The sequence below is a fragment of the Apis florea genome, unplaced genomic scaffold (assembly GCF_048593485.1).
Source record: "Apis florea isolate Af1SG1 unplaced genomic scaffold, ASM4859348v1 contig_2272_pilon, whole genome shotgun sequence".
Taxonomy (NCBI): Eukaryota; Metazoa; Arthropoda; class Insecta; order Hymenoptera; family Apidae; genus Apis; species Apis florea.
In genome coordinates, this window is record NW_028256549.1 from 4,519,778 (window position 1) to 4,545,799 (window position 26,022).

A 26,022-nucleotide genomic window follows, 5' to 3' on the forward strand; every position below is an offset into this window, starting at 1 on the left:
CGCCTAAACTCGTAATACCCTGAAACTAAGTATTATTCAGATACGCAGGCTTGACGGGAAACGACGAGGATTGAAGGCGATTATCTCGTCGAATTACGAAACGCCACCGTGTCTATGCACGTATATATACGTGGGCATAATTCATCGCTCGGCCGCGAGTTTGGCGCACCTGGCGGATGACGATCGTGTGCGCATGCGCGAGCGCACGTGTGTGTGTGTGTGGATACGTTCGTCCCTGTCTCCTCCGCGCGAGCGTAATTCATCGTAATACGAGAAGCTGGCCCGCGTCACGATTGGATTGACGTCAAACGGCGTCTTGAACGACGCATCAACTCGATGCGATGTTTGCCGAAATTCTGAAAAAAAAATCAAATCGCGGGAAAAGAAAGAAGAAAAGAAAAGGAGAGGAGAGGAGAGGAAAGGAAAAGAAAGAAAGAATCGCGAGGATTTTAGAGAGAGAAAGAGAGAGAGAGGGGGGGGGAGGAGAGAAAGGTTGATTTATGCGTAGGGATTTGTTGGTTAATGGATGTGCGCGAGGTCTGATCAAATATTATTCACCGTTTCGCTCTGTCCACGTTGCAGTCACGTTTCGACCAAGTGAATAACCGGGCCTCGATCCACTGGATCGCCACTGTATATCAATCGTGCCAGTTCCGACGATAAACGAGCTCGCTGTGAAGCCCGTGTTGATTAAGTTCCCTTATCGAGCGAAATTCTTAATTACAATTTTCGTGAATGAAATGGTACGGTTAGCAATTTTTCGAAAGAATGGTGGATCAAATTGCATGTATTTCTTTTTTTTTTTCCCCTCCCCTCCTTCTAATTTTTCAACATTCATTCGATTAAGTTTATCGAAGAATCCTTGGCTTTTTAACTTTCATTGAAATCGAACGAAATGATTTATCGTTTAATCTCGATGACGTATTGATTTTTTCTTTCTTCTTTTATCTCTTTCAGAAATCGAAGCGGCTCAAATTAAATTCTAACATATAAGAAGAATAAAATTTCTTATTCGGATGATTAATGAGAAAGTCAAGTTCGTTTATTATAATTTCGATCTTTGGGTTAATTTTGACGTGGAAGCAAATGATAAATGATGGCTCAAACTGTTTAATCATTCCCAATGATAACAATTCTTATTAGAATTATAAATTCACTCGGGAGCTAAAGTGCATTAGTATTGCAAAAATCTTTGTTCGCAAAGATGAAATTAGAAATGATTGAACGATTGAAAAATACAAGTAAGACAAACGATTCTTATGCAATATCGATTTTGTACACACGTATCACGTGCGTGATACAATCTTTCGTCATATTGTTGTATTGTTCGAGATAAATAAGTACGTGGCAACAACTCGGTACATTGCTCGTGAGAAAAAAAAAAATCGTGAGATTATGGCATTTGTTTACGAGTATGCGTTATCGATTGCCCGAGGTGAATCACTTTTCGTACACAGCTGTGTGTATTATCTAGCTTGAGTAAAGAGTTCACGCGGTTACGTAAGCGAGAAATCGAGAAACGCATACGTGACGCCGCAGGCGTCGTCACGTTTCGAGAAATAAGCAGAGGCTGATTAAACGCGGAGGTTAAACGCGATTGTTTCTCCCGAGCGAATTCGATGAAAAGCGAAAAATACGATTTTCATATCGAAATGTACTTTTGTACAGAGGAATTGGAGGTTCGAATATTCGATGAATAAACACGGATTCGAAGGTATGCGATAGACAAAAATATGGGTTAGGTTAGGTTACACATCGGAGTTCCATGTCGATGCTCGATTGACAAATTCCATTTTTTTTTTTTTTTTTTTTTTTTTTTTAGTAAAAAATAGATTTTGGTGAAATATGAATGAATTCGGAGATATGCAATGGACAAAAATGTTACTTGATTCAGATTATGCGATTTCCATATTGATAGTCATGATTTATATTCATTAGTGTTTCGAAGAAAAACGAGTTTAAAAATTTGGCGACACAGATACACGCAATGTAGCTATAAAATACTCAAAAAAATTCATCGATGTGCTTTTTACATTGAATTTCCAAGCGCCTACTTGGAAACTTTAAATTTCGAGCGTGTGTTTGCCTTGCGATTGCTTCATTCAACACAAATTAATCCGATCGTTTGACTTATTACTAACTCGCGAAGAAGCCAATTCATCAACTTCATTGAAAATGTCATTTTGTTTGCCTGTAGGTTGAATCAGGATCGTATATTTTCGCGCTAATAATACAAGAAATTTTTCATTTTAAAAAAAACATTTCGTGTACAAACTACTTACCGCCCTAATCCGTGTGTGTCTCGAAAATATCTACAAGCGCAAACAACATTGTAAAATCTAATTTAAAAATATTTGAAAACAATCGTTCCTAACTCACCCGATAAGTTGAAAAGTTATTTTTTAATTTAATTCTCTTCTATGATAAAATAAAAATTTACTCGCACGATCGCCATTGCTTATATCACAACTATTCCGTCCAATAATATAAGAAAAACGATACTTGACGAGTAACCCAAAAATCGTACGAAGAAACGAGATAACAATTATCCTGTCTAATCTCAAGATTGTCAACTGATCGATCGAAGCCACCGGAGGGGGAGTTAAGTTCCACCCGCAGAGGAACCGGAAGAATCGATAGCACGTGCACCAAGACGACCGCAACGATTACGTCGGTTGCGGGACATCTATTATCGGCGCGCAACAAACGACGCGGCGTGATCCAAGACGTGATCCTGACGAATTGTACCTACGAGGGAGGAGAGGATTCTTCCCATTCGAAGATCTCGTCGTAGCCGTTCGATGCACCGCAGTGGAATCGTTGGTCGTGGCTAACCACGTCCCTCCATCTATTAATTGAGCGGAAGAAAAAAGAGGGTTGGTTCTCGCTCGTTTCTTTTCGACAATGGTGGAAATTTCTGCGAGGAGAACGTTTGGATAAATTGAACTTCCATTCGTAAATATATAATTAGAAATGGACGAATAGAGTAGAAAGGGATATAATTTTACGCGAATTGAATTTAAGGGATAAACAGTTGTCGAACGGTTGAACAAAATTGAAAGCTATTCTTTCAAGCGAATTTAGATTTAAATATAAATATTTTAAAAGCGGTTCTCAACCTGCCCATCGTCGAGCGCTATGCGCTATGCACGATCGATTTTAATTGAATTCGCGAGCATAACGCGAGCGTTCGAATGCAGAGCGAATGAAGAGGAAGAGATCGAAATACAACGAAATCAATCCCGTCGAATTTCATTTCACCGTGCGGACATTCTACTCGAATCTTTCGCGTGGAATTTCGAATTTTCACACGACAGCCCCGAATTATCGTCCGCGGCTGCATTAATGCAAAACGTCGCGTATAAAATCGCGTGGAAATTCCTGTCCTCGAATCGAAATGCCTGTTCAGGCTAATTATTAATATATTATTACGTTATTACTAATTATTAATTAATCGAGAAATACATAATGAGCGGCGATTCTGGGTTGAAACATTCGTCCTTCTCTCTTCTGACCGATTCCGGACAAATAATATTCTGCGATCTTTTTTAAAAATATTTATCAGCGGAATGGAATAAAAATTAAAATTATCGTCCCCTATACGCGGTTTCGGAAAAGTCGTAATGCATTACTTGCTCTCTCAGGCCATCATCTATTTTGGCTCCCGATCAGAGATGGTATTTCATCTCTGTAAAAGGTCCACACGGTCGAGCCAAGAACAATACTGATTAATCCATTGAGCTTCGATTTATATTCAACCGTTATTCCATATAAATCTGTATTGATTTTCAAGGATTATACGTCGTATCTTTCTTCTTCCTTTTCCACAATTCCATCGCTCTTTAACTTTCGCGCGAAAAAAAAAACATATATCCTCGAATTCTTCTTCCCTGAAAAAAAGCATCGCGTGCGTTTCTCTCAATGACGAAGGGAACGACGAATTGAAATTCACTATGAAAAGAAACTTTCGTTTCGAGGATTGGTTCGGAGAGGAGTCGCGTTTCACGCTCCATATAGTTTCTTAATTCGACTATATACGCGTCTCATCAGCCTCGTTGCACGAGCCCAAGTCCGCGTTATAACGTGGAAGACACGTGATCCTGTGGGTTTTGCCTTGTCCAGTCCATTGTCACAGGTTATGTTCCCGTCATTATCATTTTCGCTCTCGATTTCGCTTGCGAGTGGGCGACGAGCCATCGACTGGACGAGGATAAAAAATCGCGCGATATCCCGTGTTTCTACGTGCTCTTCTGGTTTCTCCTTTTAACTCCGCGTTTCTAACTGTAGTGGATGCGGTCATCCACGTGCCATGCTCTCGTATGACTCTCGTGTTCGACACACGATCTCGTTTTCCACACCTATATCTAATCTATTGTTGCGCAATCCAGTGTTCATTATCGATCGATCGTGGCACAAATCTGGCCCGCCGATTATTACCACGATAAGATATTATTTCTCCTAATAATTATCTGATAATTATCGATGCGAGAAAGCGTGTTTTTATCCGTTCACAACGGATATCAAAATTTTTCGTCAGAGGAAAAAGTACGCGAAAGTTTCGACAAACCTCTTTCAATTATCCGATTTCAATATCAACGTTATCATTATTCCAGGTTTTGAATGAATCTCTTTACCCCAATATTTCTCCTGATTATCCGATCAATTCTAGTGAGTGATAATTATTCGTATCGATCGCCAATATTATTTCAACAAGCTTATCTTCAAACTACTCCATACATATTCACCATATTCCTTCCAATTAAGAGCTCATCTGCTGCCAGTCCCAAAATTTATCGAAGTAAAGACACAAAATTAGAAGAGATGCAAGTGAAGAACAGCCTTATCTTTTTTTATTTTTCGACCGATCCTCGAAAGAAACTTGGAAAGCAGCGGGCGAGATCGAGCATGCGGTGCTCCATGCGACTTGTGCCAAGTTGAGTATGGCACCGTGCGTGCCAGCCCGCTAACGCCACTCCACGTTTCTGCCTTTTTAAATATACCAACCGAACTCTCTCGGCTTCCCAGTATTACGTCGACGACTGACCACGTCGCACGTCTTTTGCGACCATCGGTTCGAATTTGTCGTTCCCCGCCAGACAAAGGGGATCCGTCGCAACGCGTTCATAATATCGATCCGCCGCGTTTCTCGTCCTGTTTCGTTACACATTCAGTTCCCTCCTCGGGGAAGGATTGCGGGGTCTCGGGTACAGTAGGTACGTAACACTTGCTTGGTTAGGTGAAACACGGCCTTGAAACGGCGTTTAATAGTTTTTCACACGATGATGCTCGTGTTTCACGGTCTCGTCATAACGTGTCGTTCGTTCGAGAGAAATTGAATTCACACAACTTTTATTTGTTAATTGTATATTCGTGGGAGGATCGAAATGAAAGTTGGTATTGGTAGGTTAGGTTTGCGTTTGCACGAATATATCGACGAGTAAAATATGTGACATTTTCTCATATATGCAAGATTTAACGAGATATCTTCTTCTTCTCAATTGTTATTGGATAATTTTATAATTCCAAAATATTAGTTTTTTTTTTTTTTATAAAAATATTTTAAACGATGATAGAGTCTAACCATAATCTTGGCTACAATGCAATCCCGGGTGTAATAAACAGTAGTTACGTAAGACCCGCCTTTTAATGCTCTAAACCAAAGAGGAACAAAACTTGAGCGTAACAACCGAAACGAACCCTCCAGAATGAACTTCCGCGTTTCCCAACCGGTTTGCACAACTATTTAGAGGCAGCTGCGAAAACACACGGCGCGTTTGACGCTTAGACGATTCGTAAATTTGTATTTAGAGCAACGTTTAGAGCAACACCTTGTTCTCAAACTCTTCTTCGTGCAAAAATGCTCATTAATGAAAGAAACGATCGTGCCTCCTATTATATACCCTCGATAATCCTTCCTTTAAATACAAAACCTGATCTTGAGTCTTGAATTTTGAGAAAAAAATCTGACGGATATCCAGAAACTGATAGAGTTTCTAAAATAAAATGAAATTCGTAGAAGAAATTTCACGGATAGATTTATTTAATGATTAATAAAAATTCAATTTGACGATTACTGATCGAAATATCTATCGATTCTATTATCCAGATCTATATTATTTTAATTAATATTTCTTTTCCCTAAAATTAGTAAAAAAAAACTGCTTTTTCTTTCCATTATAATGTTAAAATATATACACAAATTTCCACGATAAATGCTGGAACAAATATCCACTCCGAATACCTCTTTGCACCAAGTTAAAAACACAGTAAGAAGCTTAATAAGATAGAATCGTTTTATCAAGTGCCCCGCAACATTTCCCAGAACCAAGAAGTACGCCTGAACTTGCCTCGTCTCTAGCGAACACCGGAAACGGCGATCTCATTAGCTTAATGGGAATCAGCTGATTGAAACGCGCGAGTTCTCGAGCAAACTCAACTGGTCCCCGCGATTCATCCTTATTTATCGGAAAGCAACGATACCGAAACCGATTTTCTAAAGACGAACAGATCTTTGGAAATGTATTTCCAATCACGTATCAATGGACAAGCAACAAACTTGCTACAACTTGACACAAAGGAAGAATTTCAATTGGCAAAAGATACGATTTGTAACAACTTTATGCGAATTAAGGAAAACTTAATTATCGCGATCTATAATTATCTTCATAGTTGTCACAGTCACTTTGGTTTAGTCATTTTGCACTCGAGAAAATTTGAGAAAAATAAAGGTACGAAATAAAGTGGTATCGCGTTCTCACCGCAACGATTCCGTTCTAATCAAAAAGTCACATTATTTTTAAGTGGGATATTGAGTATGGTGACGATAAAAGTGATTCAAGATGATTCAGAGAGATCGAACAGAGGAAAGTATAACGCTGACTAAGAATGAACCCGAATGATAAATGCCACTTATATATACATATACACGCATTATCTCTGAGAGATCTATCGAGTTTAAGAACTGGCTAAAGAAATGGCGACAATGATTCACTAATTTATAAAATAGATGATGCATTTATCGATCGAGCACACCTTTAAAAATAACCACCAATCCAATAAATAACGTCCCGACGTTAATGCATCGAACAAGAGCCTAGCTTCCCTTTCTTTTTTCTTCTTCACCGGTTCCTCCCTCTCGACTATTTCTTTCGTTTTAATCCCCCGCCCTCCTCTTCCTTTTTGTCTCGCTCCCGTCCTTGGCTTCGTTCGCCCACGTATAGACAAAATTCGACGCCCGGCTGATGCAACCCGCCTAAACCACGCCGAAATGTTTCTAGAAGAAACAAGTCCAAGTTGCCAGTTTACCACGCGGTACGAAACAGGCCGTGTCTCTCTTCTTCTCTCTCGTTTCCCGCTGCTTCTGCTTCGCAACAATTCTCCTTTCGATCAATCAATCGTACACGACGAATAAATATCGATTTTTGGAAAATTCTGGGAATAACTTCTGGAGGGGGTAATTCATTTTTTCATACTCTTCGTTGACGAAGATTCTTCGGGTTTGAATCGATTGGTTGGAGGAAGTTAGGGGATTAACGAAGATGGGAACGGAGTTGCGTGGTGTGCAGTGAATCGATCCGTGTTCGAAGGTGTTACGGGATCGGTTTTTCTTCTCTGTTCCGGTGCAGGAGGCCGCCTGGAGGACGTTGTTTCGTGAAGTTTACACCGACTTCCGGGGAGAGAGACTTGGAGAGAGAGTTGGAATCGATGGTGCGCGTTGCGGGAGGAATGAGAGGTAGCCGCGCGAGAAAACATCGGTGAAGTTGTAATAAGTGGAATTGAAAGGTGAGTTTGCAGAATATAGATATTTCTTACCGTCTTTAAGAGGAGGATTGTCTTCTGGAAGAAACTTTTAAAGGAACTAATTTCTTTTCGAGTTTTCTTTTTTTTTTTTTTTTTCTTTCAATCCCTTTAGATCCCTGGCGGGGGATTCCTATGAAGCTACGAGCAAAGAGGTCGCTGCTGTCGTCATTTGACAAATTTCAACGGTTGTTTTCTTCGATGATTCTTTCTTTTTTTTTTTGTCGATTCTCTCTATTTTTGCTTTATTGAATTTTCTTTATACGAGAGAGAGAAGAGTTAAATTATTCGAATATATATAAATGTTGCGAGAGAAGATCGGTTTGCAGCAGAATCTTCTCCTCTTCTTTCTCATCGAGAGATAAAATCAAAGAATCATCTTCCTTTTTAAAATAAACTCGTCCGTTCTGGAAAATGATCTCCTCGTTTTCTCGACACGGAACGAACACGGAGCTCATTATACTCGCAGATTCGTTCGATTGGTAGACACGGTATTCCGGTAGGAAACGCTCGGATATTAGCCATTAGCCAATGCCGATTTGAGGCCACGCCGATTATTACTTACCAGCCTGATTTTCTATTGCGAAGAATCTCGCGAGGAACGCGTGGAGAAGTGACACCCTCCGTCCTTCCCTGATTCCTCGCACGAAGAAACGAAGCTTTCGCTCTCATCTATATACGTCTATATTTAGATTATATTAGAATTATATACACGAAATATCTTAACGTGCACACAGCCCGTATGCACCGGTTCCAAAAATATACAATAAACGCGTTGCACGTGTTTTGAAGAAATATTTTATGAAAAATCGTACGAGAGAATTTACATGGAAATTCAGTGTTCATTTTTCATGTATATCTACGAATAAAATATTTGTTATTTGGCGGATGAAAAAAATTATTTCGAACGTATCGAACATTTCGTTTTCAACGGTACTTGCTATTAATTTTAATTTCGACGCGTGCAAATTATATGCATTTAACATTTGAAGCAGAGAAGTTTGATTCTAAAAAAATTATTTAATTCTCATGAAAACGCTGCTCTGAATATTAATTACCAATATAATCTAATTCCAATTGATATTATTCACATTCTACGAATAAAACTTATTCTTTGAAACGTCGTGCGTTTAAATTAAATTACTCCCAATCGGAAATTTTCCATCGGTAATTTTATATAACGCTCCGCTCCGGCAACTTGCTAATTAATTTTAATATTTCAACATTATTTCCAACCTCGTCGATTAATAATCGATACGCTTAAAAAGAAAAAATTGTTCTTCGACGTCGAACCGTTATAATCATCCCATCAATTCCGATACCGATTCGCGAAAACGAAAGGAAAGAAACAAAAAAAAAAAAATCTCTCGAACAGCGGATAAACACCGAATTCTTCTTCTCTCCGACCAAGGAGGATACAAAAATTCCTCGAGAGTCTATCGAAAAATAAATCACGTGGCGGGATTCGCTTAAGCGGGGGAGACGGAGAGAGGCGAACGATCGAGGTTCAAGATCGGCGCCAAGTAGATCTGCGTGTCGAGTGTAAAAATAGTCGCGGGTCGAGCCCTCACCTTGTCCTCGCTTGTCTGCTCGCCTCGAGACGCTCTCGGCCTCCTCCTCCTTCTTCTCAGAGGAGGAGGAGGAGGAGGAACAGGTTTGCGAGGAAACCGAAATCTCCCCTGGGAGAGGCACGAAAAGCTCGATGCGCAGTTTGCCGTATCTGTCGAGTGGCCGATCGAGACGTTCCATCCTGCTGTTGATTTTCACCGATATAAACACTCTCCTTGTAAATTATTCCCACTTGGGAACTGGTTTTGGCGAGGATACCCTCGTTTGAATATCATCTTTGATATTCGGGGGATACCGCTCTTGACTCGATCGCTTTCTTGGATCCACAACGCATCTCTCAAGATTCCAGAGTAAAAATTTGTACGAAGGATATTTTTTTTTTTCTAAGTTGAAAACTCGTTTCAAAAAAATCGTGTCCTCAAAAATTCGATCTCGCATGAATATTCACAGTCTGTTTATTGCCATTCCCAGATCTACATCCATGATCTGATTACGCTTTTCTTGTATATACACAAACAGTCGCATCTTCTGAATATGCGAAAGGATGCAGAATATTCAAAGTACTTTTGAGAGATGATAATGAGAAAAGAGAAGTTTCAACCTAATATAACCAAAATAAAATTCCCCGTTTCGAAAGTATTAAATTTTAAGGATATAAACAGTTAATCGCCAAAGTTTCTTTAATAATCGCCCTTATCCTTCAGCCTTAAACTTGATGTACGTATCGACGCATCAACTTCCCTTGTAATTTTATTCCTCTTTTTTTATCATAGATCGTAAAGATTTCTTCTCTCGGATTTAGTTTGAGAGAAACAGACTCTTTAATATCCCCCTACTTTTCAAAGAGCAGCTTTCTTCCAGAGTTCGCCTTTCCTCGAAAACTTTTCCCCGATTATCGCTTATAAAAACGCAAAAGCAACGAGCATCCAACGCCATCGACGAGTCCCTAATGCGCGAACGTCGTTCCCAGCCTCGACTTCTTTCTTTCCTTCCTGTTTCTCTCTTCGGAGGAGAGACCCAGGTGTGAACCCATTTGATTAGCATTAAAAAAAATTCCTCTGTACGATTCCTCGTAGTCATATCCCGAAGCTACATAGTTGGAATTATACCAAACGATCTTCTTATCTTCTCTGGTTTTATTTTCTCTTAGAGAGAGAGGGAGAGAGAAAGAGAGAGTGTGTGTGTGTGTTTCGTCCAAGGAAATTGTTCGAGCTCGCTCGCCAAATCGTGCTATGTGTTTGCCTTTTCATTTCGTAATGTGGTGAGGTGGAAGAAAATTGAAGGGAGCCGTAGATAGGAAACGTAAAATTTGGCCTTTTGTGTCGGGCAAAAATGACGATTTGTTGCTGGGATCTCGCGCGGAATCTCTTTTGAAAAATCTATTTCCTTTATGGTTTCTCCCCTTGTATCGCAAAAAAGAAAGAAAATTGGATAAATAGAATTTACGAAATCTTAATCCGTTCTCCAAAATGGCCGCTTGCGCGAGTTCTTCCTCGAAAAATCGAAACCATTGTCCTCGTCACAAAAATAGAATGGAAAAAATAGAAGAGATAGTTAACCCTGTGAAAATTTATACTTCGTGGTAATTTCTTTCGAAAGATCATCGCAAGAAAGGGGGAAGAAAGGCTTTGGCCCAGTTTCCGCCCGTTTCTTTCGTCGGTGATCATTAATCGTCGTAAACTGGCGTGTCATACTTACTTAATTCGGGCTGAATCGCCTGACTTCTTACAACGCTTCGTAACATAATGCTTCACGGTTCCTTAATTGGAGCATAAGTCCAAGATCTCGGCGAAAACGTCTCCACACCTGTTTCCTATCCTTTCTGAACATTTGCAAAAATCTTCGAGTTCGAGATGAGGCGAAGAAACGATTGTTCGTTGAAAAAGAAAGAAGAAATTGAAGCACGTGTTTCCAAGTTACAGTTAGTTTCGTTTGTTCCACTCTTGACAATGTTTAGCGAGACTCGTGTAGCTAAAGGAATCTTATTGTTAGGAGGACGAAAACACTTTTACCGTGACTAGTAGTTGTCTACCACTCTCCCTGGAAACGCTCTGCTCCACTACTCGAAATAATTGGAGGATGTAATAATAGACTTTCGCATCGTGAAATTCTTTCTGAATGTGCAATTACGCGCTTGCCTTCGGTTCGTTTCGAAGTTTATCAACACAAGTTTATTAATATTCACGGGCGAGCCTCCATTATCTATGACAGAAATGTAATATCCTTTGTAGAGTCGCGTTTCGCACTTCAATATGTATCGAATTCAATATATGACAAATATGTTGGAAATATTTAATTCCTCGCGATATTGATGAATTCAATAAGAAATAACTAATAGAGAAAATTCGCCGATTGTCCAAATCTTCGAGCGTGGATTAAGAAGAGGAGAATCTCGAAGAAGGGTGGAAAAAAAAGGGGAGAGGCAGAAACAGCAACCGGGGTTTACGGACAAATATTTGCACTCGTAACGGGATATCGAAATCGCAAGTCGAGCGTACGTGCCGCGACTCGTGGATATATCCCGTATCGTAAAACGTGGCGGACATAAGAAATTACGACAACTGTTAAATTCTTCCTTCGCCGTGTATTATTTCGTCCCCCTATTCGTGTGTATCGATTCGTTCGCGTCGAATGTGCAACGAGCTTCTTCGATTTATCTCGAAAAAAAGAAAGAAAAAGTTTCTTTTTTTTTTTTTTTTTTTTTGATAAATATGGATTCGTCGTACAATTGGACAATTCTCGTTGGAGATATAATTTATCGTAAAATATACTTTGCCTAGAATTATTGCGAATGGAATGGTGGAGAATGTTCGTATTTTCTCGTTTTATTTTAAACGTGTATTACCATTCTATTACGCATTCTATAACGTCAATATTCGTTGCAATGATGATTGTATTATAACACGGTGTAAAAATACATTTAATTTTTCTACGATAGAAATGAAATGAAAGACGAAATTTGAAACGTGAAACGAGAAAATATTTTTGCTGTAGATATTATGTTGACCATACAATATATTTTTATTTGTTACACTATTCAATTAAAAAATACGGATAAGAAGTAATTTTATTTGCAAGTCCTTCGCACACTTTTCCACGCATTCGTTCCTGTAATTGTCTTATTCAGGAAACGATTCGAGGAAACCAAAGCAAGCTATGATTTTTCTGTTGTTCTTGCGGTACACGTAAATAGTTTCTTACGTAAACGGAAATACGGTCGGATAAAAATAACGTCGGATCGAAATAATAAATGAATATTTGCTTTTCACCAGATTCACTCAGGTGAAAGGTGTAAACAAAACGGGAAAAACTACTTTTTAAACTTCTACAAATAGCTCGAACGATGCGATTACAAACTCGATCAATCAAAATTTTCACATAAAATACGTACGAGTGGTAAATTATCAGTGTGTGAGCCAGCTCCGTTTAATAATAGAAATGGCAGAAAATCGAATCGAGGTGATACAACTCCTTTTAAAAACTTCATCCCACGAAACTCGGGGAGGGAAAGAAATGCCCTGACTCTTTCCATTCATCGGCCGGTTTTAAACAAAGAGATGGACGTGAATCAAATGGAAAACTTGGCCGGGTAAACAAACTTAGAATGCCATCAAGAAAGTTTAATTAAGTTGGAGCGAAAACAAATCCACCGCAAAGTGTATATACTTGCTGTCTCCTCCTCCTTTCGTTCCCCCTCATATTTTCATATCTGCCCGATTTCAAATTTAACCCATCATCAGAGAGTCGGAACTTTCTTCGCGTTTAACCTCGTTCACGGTTTATTTATCGACCGATTCAGGGGATTAACGCGGGGATTAATTAAGAGAAATTCTACTCTTCGAGAGAGCCACGAAACGAATTCTTCCAACTGTACAATTTACCCCAAAATTTCACCCTCCGGCCTCTGGTTGGACGTCATCCGTGTTCCCACGTGTTTCTCCGAAATTACCTTCCAACACAAACACGGAGCAAGACAAACACGGTATTTTCCAACGATTTTAGAAAGCGTGTGGACACCTGAATTTTCACCGTTCCTCGCCTCGAAAATTTCCTCTCATCTGCTAATTGCCACCCTGTTTCCCTTCTATTTTCATCGCATTAGCCCGCTAAATTGGATTCGCCACGAATCCCCCACGAATCATTTCAACGATTCTCCCCCACCTAAACCGGTGTGCGTTTGTCGAGAAAATTTCTTTAAACGGTTCTGCGTTTTCACGATGATAGGGTATGGTTCCGCGTGCATACATTATATTTGATTCATTCTGCACTCGGGTATTAATACCATCCACTGTCAATACCGACCTTATTCTAATTAGCACGGGCCATCCATATTACACGCGTTCTCTATTCTACTCTATTCCAATTGTTCGTCGACTGTTCGTTCGAGCTAGCTCAAGATAAATGCACGTCTTTCGAGAGCGTCTTGCTTAGAACGTGAACCGAGCATATGGATACAAAAGTGTTACGGATTTTTGTGGTGTATCCGTCGATTCTGTAACAAAATCCTTTCGAATTTTCATTTTCCAATGACGAGATCCCTCTTAATCTTCGACGAGTATAAATTCGAGAATAAGAATAGTAGAAAATTCGTGATTAAAAATTCGTATTTTCAAGAGTTTGTTGGAATTTTCTATGAAGTTTGAATGTTCTTGCGATAAAAAAGAAAGAAACGAAATCGAGTCAAACGCTGTTCGTTGATCAGAGTTTGGAAGGGAGAGGCTTAAAATAACCTCGAGCCGAAACAAAACCGCAATTACAGCACGGTTGTTCGCGTTGGCACGCGACGACCGAGCGGATTTGATCGCGCGCGTTGCGCAACCCTCGCTCCTTTTTTGTCCTCTCTCTTTTCTTCCTTTTTCACGCTCGCGTGATTCCAGCGTGATTAGTTTCGCACGAGCTCTTCCCTCTGTTATTACCAAGATCCTACTTGATTCCAGTTCACGCGTCCAAGCGTTGGACGGACGAATGCTGGACGAATAAATTTTCGCGGCCGTCGCTGAGAGAATAATTGGACGATAATTTTGCAAAAATAGTTTTTTAATCTTTCGCGAATTCCTTTGCCCTTTTTTTCTTTTTTTTTTCGAAATTAATTCGAAGAAGGGATGCGTTTGCTTACATCGAGACACGTTGAAATTATATTTGTCTCGCTAAATAAATTAAAATTTATATTCGACTCGAACGAGCGATCACGAGCTATTTCCTCTTTTTCGACGAAACAACGACAATGAGTTTCGTTACATCGCCTCGGTTTTTCATCGACTTTTATCAAGTCGATCGATAATTGGAGATAACATTTGACGAAAATGAAAGCAAGAGATCGTGACTCCCTCTGCTGTAACTGGTCGAAGGAAAAGTTGGAAGAGATTGCGAGTGAGAAGTGAGTCTACGAAGAAGGTGTTAGAATTGCGTTTGATCGCCGAGGGAGGCGTCTGTTATCGCTGCAAAGGTAATGTAAAAGATGAATTCGAACATTGATATCTTTTATATTATAAAAATTTCTCGAACGATTTTATAAAGGAAGAAACACTTTGTCAATCGCTTCACTCTCTCACTCGCAATCGATCGTTCCTCGATCGATGACAGATGAGATTCTCGCGAGTGCGTGGGTGAAAAAAAAGAACGAGGCGTCAACCGTTGAATGGCCGGTGACGAGCGGATGTAACGAGATTTAACTTCTGCAAAAGCGTGTATTTTACAGCCTCCTGTGTCCACTCTGTGTCTATTCGCGAGTTATTTTATTTCTCGGATAAATTTGTTATTCGCGGACAGAATGAAAGAAAAAAAAAAAAAAGGAAGGGGCCTCTTCGATAACACGCGAGTGGGACAACTACCTACGAATTTGATTAACGGTCCAAATTCTGGGCCCGAATCGAGGGTTTTATCAATCTCTGGATAGATATCTCGACGTGACCAGGGTTCGCGGTGTGTCACTGCCGCGAAAACTTGGCCGATAACGTGTCAGCTTTCAGAAACTTGGAAACAATCGCTCGACTCCTGGTAACGCCTGTTTCGTTCATTAATCAGAGTGACTGGTGGCTTGGAAACGACGTCGCGACAAGGGTAATTATGTGATAAAATTTTCGCTCGATATCATTATCGCGATATTATATATATTTACGAGAAATTGGAAGGTTTCGAATGTTACGTTCGTTTCCGACGTAAATCGAATCACTTGATTGTCGCGAATATAAAAAAACATAAACAAAGAGCATTGAAGAAATTCGATCCTGATAAAAATTTCTAAATCTCCCCTTCGTAATTTTGCATAAGAATGAAAAAAGTATCGAGAACAACACTGATATTCTTGATATTCGTCTCGTGTCAATGGATGTCTTTTAATTCCCGATAAATCGCGCCGCGATCCGAAAGAATTTATCGAAACGGCTTACACGCGAAAACTTCGCTTTTAGAAGAAACTAGCTCAATTACACGGGTGGAAGTTTTCTTTTTTCCCCTCCTCCCCTTTGCGCAAGATTTTACACCGCTTTTCCTCGTGCAAGAAAGTTTTCAACGTTGATTCGAAAGTTTAAACGTGGTAGTACGAGGGTGAATATCGAGCAACGGATATAGTCACGTGTTTCACGGTTAATTGGAACGTTTTTTTTTTCTTTCTTCTTTTTTTTTTTAACATTTCCTCGACTTCGCAGAAACAGATTTGATTAATTCCGACCCCGGTTCCCGGAATTTGTAACCTTGCCAACAATATCTGTCACGCTGTTCCATTTAAACGTGTTCCAGCCGGCAATCCAATTCGCGTAATTTCCTAGTTTTTGCGATCCCCAACCTTTCGATCCTTGCTCCTTCTCGCGTCCAATATCCGTGGTGGCTGGCCACCATCGTGGTGGGCAGCGCCGCCACGAGATATTGCGCGCTCAAGGACGTCGAATCGGGCACTCCAAGAACTCGAAGGGGAGTGCACAGGGGGACAGTTGAAAAATGGTCGAGAGCGTGTACTTTGAATATTACGATCTTTCCTCCGTGATCTTTTTCCCCGAGTATATTTTGGAAAATGTGAAATTTTTCACGTTTCACACGTTTAATCTTTTTATTTTTCTTTTTTTTTTTTTTTTCGATAAAGCTAAAATGCTTAACGTACGAATAATTATAAATGTAAATGATACGAGGAGAATGAATAAGGTTACGGTGTGTGTAATTATGTATCTCTCGAGTACAAAATACAATTATTAATTCTCTCCGAAATTTTCGCGCGTAATTGCAAAAAAAAAAAAAAAAAAAAAAAAAGAAGAAGGAAATATACGAAACTACTCGTTTTTATCATTGAACGACGGTGAATTTTTTAAAAATTCAGACAACGAAAATTAATCAACGCACGTTGTGACGTTGCTAATACCGCGACACACCTATCCAGAATGCACGCTCGAAACACGCGTTACATAAAATAAACTGGACTCGATCTTCTGCTCTCGATTGGCTCAATTTTCGCAATCCGACGTAATCGTCTCGAAAGGGTCGAAAAGGGTTGGTAAAAAAAAAGGGGAGGAAGAGAATCGATCGGCTCTGGGAAAAAAATTGGGACGAGATTGGGCAGGAATCGCGAATTCGGGGCTCGATTCGCCGATAAAGCTCGAAGCAACGACTTATCTCGCCACGATCCTCCGAGAATTATAGCATCCGAGCTAGCTTCTTGATCCGTGTCTGATTAGATCTGGCCACAGGGCTCTGGCCATTTCACGTGGAACCTCGCTAATTTCGGGGTTAATGCCGCGTGCAACGTTCGATCCTCCTCGATGGCCGATTCGTGAGGATCGAACGTTGATAACGTTTTTTTCGTTTCCACGTTTTCGAAGGTGTGACTCGTCGACAAGTGCCATCTTCACTTTTTTTTTCCCGAAGCGTGCGTTCGAAGCACGATTCGTTTTCGAAAGTTTCGAAAGTATTTGAAGGAAAGCGTGAAATGATAAATGATCAAGAAGAAAGATATAAATATATGTGGACGGTTTTTTCCACCACGGTTTAAACAGTAAATTACGAAATAATTTTATCAATTATATAAACATCATTAACACGGGTTGAGAATTTGTTTTAATTCAATTATAGCGAATATTTATTTATTACACGAAATAAAATGTATAAATCATAATTGAACAGGCGGTGACATGCATCAAATTAATTTATTAAATTTTATTTACTTTGAAGGTAGAGTAAATATTTTTAATGCGATTCATCACCGATATAATAATGATAAAAAATAATTGAATCGATTAAAAGTATTCTTTTCAATCGCGCGCTCGTAAATTTTAACTCTAACAGTTTCTAGATATTGAAACAGATTATTCTTAAATTTAAATTGTACATCGTATCGTTCGTATTTATTCGTATTGAGTAATTATTGAATCGCGAGATTTAAATTAAAACGCGAGCAGAATATCACGAGAATTAATCCTGTTTGTTAACGTTTCTCTCTCTCTCTCTCTCTCCTTTCTGTTTCGATTCCAAGTTTCGATTAAAAGTTGATTTTATAATATTTGGGTAAAGAGGAGGGTCGAAAGAGACTTTCTTGACCGATTTTTGACCGTTTGATAGAGTTAGCAGACGGTGGTTTCGCGCCATTACCATGCAATCGTTACGTAAGGAAAGAAGTCGAGATTGCTTTCCTCAACGGAACGGATCATTTCACTTTGATCCCTTCGACCAATTTTCCTCGACTTTACTCCCTTCCCCGCGAAAATATTGAAAATCAATCAAAAATCAAAGAGCTAATACAATCTAACGATGATTTCAATATATGGAGAAACATTGGAAATATCTTCACCGTTTCTATATTTCTTTTCTTACAATTATTATTCATCGATCGTTTTTCAAAATCGTCATATCTCTCTACGGAAGAAAAATTCGAGAATTTATTTTTATTATTTAATAAATAAAAACCCGAAATATTTCTTATCCTCGTTGCAAACGACGGAATCGATTATCTTTCATACGCGTATCCACACCGAGATATTTGCATTTTATCCATCACGTTTTGCACGATTTACACTTATAATTTATCGTACACAGAGAGAGAGAGAGAATATCGCGATGAAAATGGCCGACCGTTTTAATATTCGTCCAGGCCTCCCTTGTGGGAATCTGAAATGCAGATGAACCGCCTTAAAGATCCGGTTCAAGCAAACCCGGCCGGAATTAGCACGTTAAACGAAAGCAGCCTGGAGAAACTTTCGACCGACCATTCGGTATACATTCGGTATACATTCGAATGGACGAGGTCCCTTAGAGCCTCCAATTTAGATGGATACGCGTCGATCGAGACGTAAGAAGCTTCTCCATCTCGAACGATAATTAACCGTCCATTGTTTCTTGCTAATAGCAACCGGTCGAAGGAAAAGAAAAAAAAAAAAAAAGAACAAGACCGTGTTGGTTGCCAATTGACGGATTACATCATTGGTGCGTTTCACCTTTGTGGCTGTGATAATTATTTCGAGGTTAAAGTATGGATTGTTCTTTTTTACTTTTTCATTCTCTTTATCTTCCAAACGTAATTGTAAATTTATTTATTCGTTCGGTCGAATTTAGGGAATCTTAGGAACTGTGTGGATCGTCGATACTTCCGAGAGATCAGTTCTTTTTTAATAAAAATTTATCTTGATATAGCCAAGCATAAAAAAATTATGGCAAAAAAAAAAAAATATTAAAAATTCATCGTAATATCAAAAATACTTCATATTTGTCGCGACAGATTTTCAATGCGTGTGCGTACAATTCTCTGAAATTGAAATCGATTTGCCATTTCCAACTTTCGAATACGAAGAACTTAGAAAAAGAAAAAAAAAAAAAAAGAAGAAGAAGAAGATAAAATAAAATCCCGGATACGCTCGCCTAGTTGGATGGGACGAAACCGGTATAAATCGGCGGGGATCATCATTACCGAAACGTATTTCATCCAGTCCAGTTTCGCCATTTTATATTTCTCCGCGATTGGGTCGGCCTCGAGTGCTCGGCGCGTACAAGCCGCGGCCCATTTTTATCAATCCGGACGATTTACTCCCGAAATAACTGTGTAATTCAGAAAAATGCTCTTCAAAGAAGGATCTCGCAGGAGAATCGCGTTGAAACACGTCGCTCCAACATCCATCGGCCTCTCTCCTTCCATCCTCTCCCCCCTTCTCTCGCGAGAGATAACGAGCTCCTCGCCCCGCACACATCCTTCCAACAACGCGAATTTTCGCGGGAATTGCGATGCTTCCAGCCTTCGACCATTTGTTTCGCCCGTTGATCCATCAGATTTTTCTTTCCTCCCTTCAACCCCTTTGGAGGATCGTGGCCACCGATTCGGTGGAACTAGCGGTGGAGGTTGTTGTACGCCATCCATGTAATGGAAACGACGTACTTTTCGCTCGATGGAAAAGTCAAGGAAAAGTAAGACTCGACCAGGTGTTCCAGTCCTTTTCTAGTTTTTACCTCGTATATTTTATCTATATGCGAGATATATTTATTAAATTTTGTCGATTCTGTTCCCGCGATTGATATATAATTCGATTTTGAACGATTCGTTTATTTAAACGTATTTCCGTGAAAATTCTCGTTCAAATTTTACACAAAAATTTCGTTTTATGTCGCGTTGCTGATCCCAATTGCTGACGAGGGATATTTTTAATTTATTTCAATAATTTCGGCGTTCGTAGGCGTTAATTAATTAATTTTGGTGGGAAAAAAAAATTCGACGAAATTTGTATTGAAAAGCAAGTATTAAGAACAATTCTGTTTCGAGCAATTCTTACATTCTTCGAAAAATATACAAATATTCGACACGATAGATACACCTATCTCGATTTTACGAAATTATAAAATTGGCGATCCAATAGACAGAATCCAGAATCGTGATCCACATTTTGAAAATTCAGCTTCTTCGTCATCGTCGATCGACCGAGGGAGAGAGAGTAATCAAGATAACCGAGCGACTCGAAATTTAATGGGTCCCCGACACGACGGCCGTCCATGATTAAATCACCCACAACTTCCACGAGATCCGCAAATACGAAACGCGTGTGTACGTACACACGTTTTCAATTTACCACTCGTTAGCCCGGCAACTGACCGCCACTGCTAATGGCGAATCTACTTTGGGAACTCTTAGCAACATCGGCGGATTTAGAATCGGGGAATCCCGTGTTATTTATCTAGTTCCTTATTAGTGGATCTCATTATTCTCTGTCTGTGAAACGTCCACGTAATCCTTTGTTCATTGATTAATGTACGCGTTGATGCACGATGTTGATGATGTGTGTGAATACATGTGATTCGATTTTTTTTTTCTTTCTCGCTCGAGGATTAAGTGTACGTTGAATTCTTCTTGTGAATTCATGCCATCTAAATTCGATAATTGTGATATTATTACGTAACGTAATTACGTATAAATCGTAATTAAGTTTGGACGAAGCAAGAGACAATCAATTATCAAATTAATAAATATCAATTTTTGTTACGTTAATATCCTGTATATGAGCAGTTTAAAATTTATATTTTCGTTGTTTTCTTTTGGAGGTATAGTTTATTCTTATCTAACCAGCGGATTGAGAATTATAAGATCGAAAAGTTAACTCGAAGTATCGTAATCTTTTTTTTTTTTTAAAAAAATAAAACATCACGGTTTAGGTATATATCTGTAATGAAATTACCCTTCTACCACTCGTCCGATAAGGATAAGTACTGCAACTGTAGCCCGGTTTAACAGGCTACCGAGGACTAGAAGAAAATCACAGTGGAAGAAGTTCAGCTCGCTTTGGAGCAAACGTAAGAGGGATTTCAAACGAACCGACGAAACGACGTCGCATCGTTGCTTTCGAATAAATCTACTTTTCGACTACCTAAAAAAAAAAGAAGGAGGAAGATGAGGAAAAAAGAAATAATAATAAAAAAAAACACGAAAAGAAAACTTTCGAGCAATATATATATATATATTAACATCAACAATCGATTTCTTCTTGTTCCCTCGATTGGAAATTTCGGAACGAAATTTCCGCGAGAAACAAGAATTTCCAGTGGAGTTATAAAACCGATTAGAAGCATGAAAAAGACAATTATTTCTTTGGCGAGCATCGGTTGCTGTTTCTTTCGCAAGCCAGTTTGCACTTTTGACATTGTTTGCAGAAATTCACGCGGAAAAGATAGATAGAAACGGAGGAAAGAGACAGATATATATACACGGAGGATGGTGAAAGTTTCGTCGTCGTTTCGAAGTGCCAGTTTTATTTCACTTCGTTCGCACTATCGTTGCATGTTTGCACGAGGAAATTTATTGCCGCCTCTCAGAATTAATTGTTGACGATATCATGAATCAACGTACGGGTGTTTGTCGATGGATAAATCAGGTTCAAACACATCGTGTCTAGCATAACACGTCAAACTTGCATAATATTAAACCGCTAATACGTCTGGCCCGCGCGGGGACTTTCCACTGGCGGCCATTTCTCCTTCCATGTCGCGACCTTGCCCAAAGTGTGTGGCGCCATCAAGAATAGGAGGAATTTTCGATGGAACTAATGCATAATCCTTTTTAATTACGCAGTGAAACTTATTTTTTTTTTTAATGCTGGCTCGTAATGCCTTTGTAGCCTTTTTATCTTTGTTTGGTTCGTGATTTCTTTTTCTTTTTTTTTTTTTTCTTTAAACTATCATAATCTTTTAATTTTTATATATTTTTGTAATATCGAAGTTAAACTATTTGGCAAATAGTATGGCAAAAATTTATATTTGTTCGTTTTGTTTAACTTTTTTTATCATTCCAGAATCTCCAGGGTTCTTTTTTATTCATTTGAAGTTATGGAGTTATTAAATTTTTAATTTTTTTTATCCTATATCTATGCGATGCGACGCGATACGTGATAGAAATGGTAATGGTTTTTAAAGGGGAAATGTTTCGTTTATATAACTATCGAAATGCGTGAAGTAAGTAAATATTGAGAAGTGAAATATTCAGTTGCATAAATAATGATGCATAAAAGCATACAACGTAGAACGTAGAGAATGAAAATTTATAGTATTTCATATAGCTGAAGTTTGGTTTATGACGATGTCATAAACAATTTTAATTTTCAAAATTTTACGATACTACAAATTTATAAAAGATTACGTAAACGTAATAAAATGGAATGTGGTAGATAAATTGACAAAAGACAAGAATGCAAATGAAAAATAACGTGATCTCAAATAAACGAATTCTTACGATCTTAAAAATAAAAATTTAGATTATCTATTATTAAATGTACAATTCTATTATAAATCTTTTTCTCTTATCTGCTCTTAGTAATTTCTCTTTCAACAGCTCTTTAATCGCGCTAAAGAATCGATTATTATACGTATTACACGCGGTATTTTTCAAACATAGACTCCTCCTCCTTTCACGCCTCATGTCTTATTTTTCCAAAGGTCTCGTCACCTGAGTTAAAAGATCAACAATGGTTCATTAATTTTAAATAGCAAATGGAAATTCAAAGCGGCTCCTCCAAACATATTCAAAAATGTTGCGTGTACATTGAAGTAAATATTACCACAGAATTCTACGCCGTTCACGTTACACGTGATGCCGGCTTTTGGAAAGAGAAAAAAGAAAAAGGAAAAAAAGAAAAAAGTGATTGCACGGCTTCAAACACGAGGAAAAAGATAAATAAGAGCACGTGATTAGAAATTTTGCTATCTCTAATGTGTCTGTCTATCTCGAAAATATCTCGATTTTCGAGACAAATATTTACCGATCTAGCTATTCAATAATCAGTTTTCAAACTTTAATGTCGCCTTGTGATCCCCGTAAGACTAGACTTTGCCAATTTATTCCGCTATAAAACACGAGATGTCATAAATTACCACCCAGAGATCCCATTAAAAAATTGCAAAGAGAAAGGACAAAATTTCATTGTAATAAAGAAAAATATATATATATATGATTAATCAAGGATAAACTACATTTATTCGTTAATTTTAAAAAACTTTAAAGAAAGGAATAAAATATCCATCAAATCTATCGAAATACTATCATTGTAGAATTACTTTTATTCTGAATTATAAATATAACTAAGAAATTAATTATATAATTCCTTTTTTTTTTTTGCAATTTTAACCTATATTAATCTATTGCCATCGTTGCAAATCAGAATTTCTCATCAACTGATAAAGATTTATAACTTCTCGATCGACCTGCATATATACATTTCCAAAATTTCCATTAGCCGAAATTGGCTAAATCCTGCGCGATGAAATCATCGGATTCGATATCTCGTCTTAATTATTCGAAACTTGCGAATCTCGCGACAGCTGTGCAAATCCTCCACACTCGATATCGAGCAGACAGCGTTATTTAATCGTATAAATAAATCCATTATGCACGAAGATCGTAGATGGGAGAGGCGAAATCAAAACGCGAAAAATTTCCCGCGAGAAAGATACGAGGAGGAAGATTGACCATTGCGATCACACGCTCGATTATCGCTATGCGCGCGAAATGAATGAAAACAACGAATCCCATTCGCGAGATGTGTTGACTCATCGAACGAGGCACACGATTTCATGATCGCCCCTGGACGCCAACTGTCGTCCAGCGTCAGGTGTTCGACAGCATCGATTCCGTCACCATTGGAACAATTTTTGCAACCGATAGATCCGGATGGATTTTATTGATAAAATTTCTATCACGGTACGTGGCATATTTTTTTCTCTTTTTGCGTTTGTGCTTCTCTTCTTCTTCTTCTTTTTTTTTTTTTGCATAGTTGTATAATTTTTCGCAGAACTTATAATTCGTTTGTTCTGGGCGTTTTATTGTTCTAGAAAAAGAAACGAATTAGGGTAAAATACGCGTAAAATTTTCCACCTCTTCTCTAGATACGATTATTAGAAGAATTAACTTTTTGTCTTCTTAAAAAAATTGTATACGTCGAAAAATAATTAATGCAACGTGTTATCAACGTGTCGTTAATTAAGAATATAACAAATTGAAGAGGACTATCACGTTGAAAAAAAGGTTCGATTCATTAAAAAAAAAAAAAAAAAAAAAAGGAATTGGCCGAGAAACGATATTTTAAGTAAAATTTAATTGCGACTCGTTAGCAGATCGAATTCCAAACAAACGAGATCCGATAACGCGCAGTTACGCAATAATCCAACGTTTCTTTCGGAAAAATTTCGCGAGGATTTAAAATTAACGAGGTGACCGGCAATTATAAACCCGGCAGACATCGATCGATCGGTGAAACAGATCTGCGCGGATTTCCTCCAGCTTTGCAGCAAATAATCCAGCAGCTGTTCCACCGGTGACGAATTAATCGTCCGGATGCAGCGGATGATACGTTGGTCATTGGAGGGGAAAAGGAGACGAAACAATTTCGACAAAGTAGAACGCAAGAAGAACGAAGATGTTGAAAGCATAGAGAAGCGTTTAACGAGTAACAGCCGAAGAGAAAAATGAGGAGTGTATGAACGACGAGCTGCATTTTGACGAAACGAGGATAAGCGAGAATTTGAATTCTCGGGGCGAAGTTTCGATCGAGTTTGGCGAAAAATGTAAATCGGGGAGGAAAGTTCGAACTTTTCTGGCCCTCGACGTTCCCCCATCGGTCCCCGGTGCATTTGGACGACGGCCAAATGTAACGATGGCGCAGTAACGCGCAATGACGTGCAACTTAAGGATTAACTGGTTCCGAAAACCAGTGATGGCAGACGTGTCCAAACGCAAATATCGACAATTTCTGATGAAGATGATGACGGCGCACGCAGATGCGCGGATTTTCCATCCGTGAATTTATTTAACGGTAAAATCTGGAAAAATTGAAATTTTTGGTAATTTTTGAAAAAAATTAAAAGTTTGGCGTCAAGGTTTTAACGGATTGTAAATTACGGATTCGCGAAGATCCGTGGTTTCTCGAAAAAGGACTAATTCCTGTCGGTTTGGAAATTTGTTGAAATAATTGTAGATTGTTATTTGCGAAACTTTATATGCAAATTACTTTGTACGTAAAACTTTGTTCCCGATTGATCTTGAAAAATTGAATAGAGAATTGGAATTTGTTGGAGAATCGACATCGCTTGAAGTAAGTATAAAAGGTATTATCTGACAATCAATAATGGGACGATATCTCGCTACCTACGTCAATTATTTTCTTTTCATCTTATCAAGTGTAATTGTATCATTATCAAGCAAACATATTACATTTATTATTACCTTAATTTATCTTTAGTTTATTTTTTGTTGTAATTTCTCGATTGTTAATTGCCCCCGATTAAAACAAGTTAAACATCATATTTCACGATAATCCGTCAATAAAATTCGACGATTATTCGGAACAAAATGTTCTCAAAACATTTTTATGTAATCTGATAAATGGTTTTTCTCACGGGGCCGCAAATACGTTTTTCCTGGGTAAAAACGTGTTGACGTTTAATCACGCCTCGATCTGAAGAATTTTCTTAATCTTTTCGAGAATATTTAACCTCAACAATGTAAGCAAACACGAGTGGCAATTTTCAAGGTATAATCGAATCCGGGTTATTATATTTTCTTTCGTCGTAAATCACAGGAAGCGATGAATGGCGTACGAACGAGGCATACGATTGCCCTAATCGCTACGTTTCCACTCGTTCGAATTTCTCATTGCCTGCGAGAAAAATGACGAGTCGGTTGTTTGTCAACGCAAACATAACAACTCTTTC

The 26,022-nt window shown here is 38.6% G+C and overlaps 1 protein-coding gene across 2 annotated transcripts in view; it reads left to right on the forward strand.

Moving 5' to 3' along the window:
• The first annotated feature begins 5,074 nt into the window (after positions 1-5,074).
• LOC100869396 (sodium-coupled monocarboxylate transporter 1) overlaps positions 5,075-26,022 on the forward strand; it is a 48,901-nt gene continuing 27,953 nt past the window's right edge. Inside the window, exon 1 of one of the 2 annotated variants that reach the window (XM_086917584.1) lies at positions 5,075-5,213. The gene's annotated coding sequence lies outside the window, so the exon portion shown is untranslated. Of the gene's footprint in view, positions 5,214-7,647; positions 7,783-26,022 lie in introns of those variants that run through there. The other variant, XM_086917583.1, reaches the window with a different exon arrangement.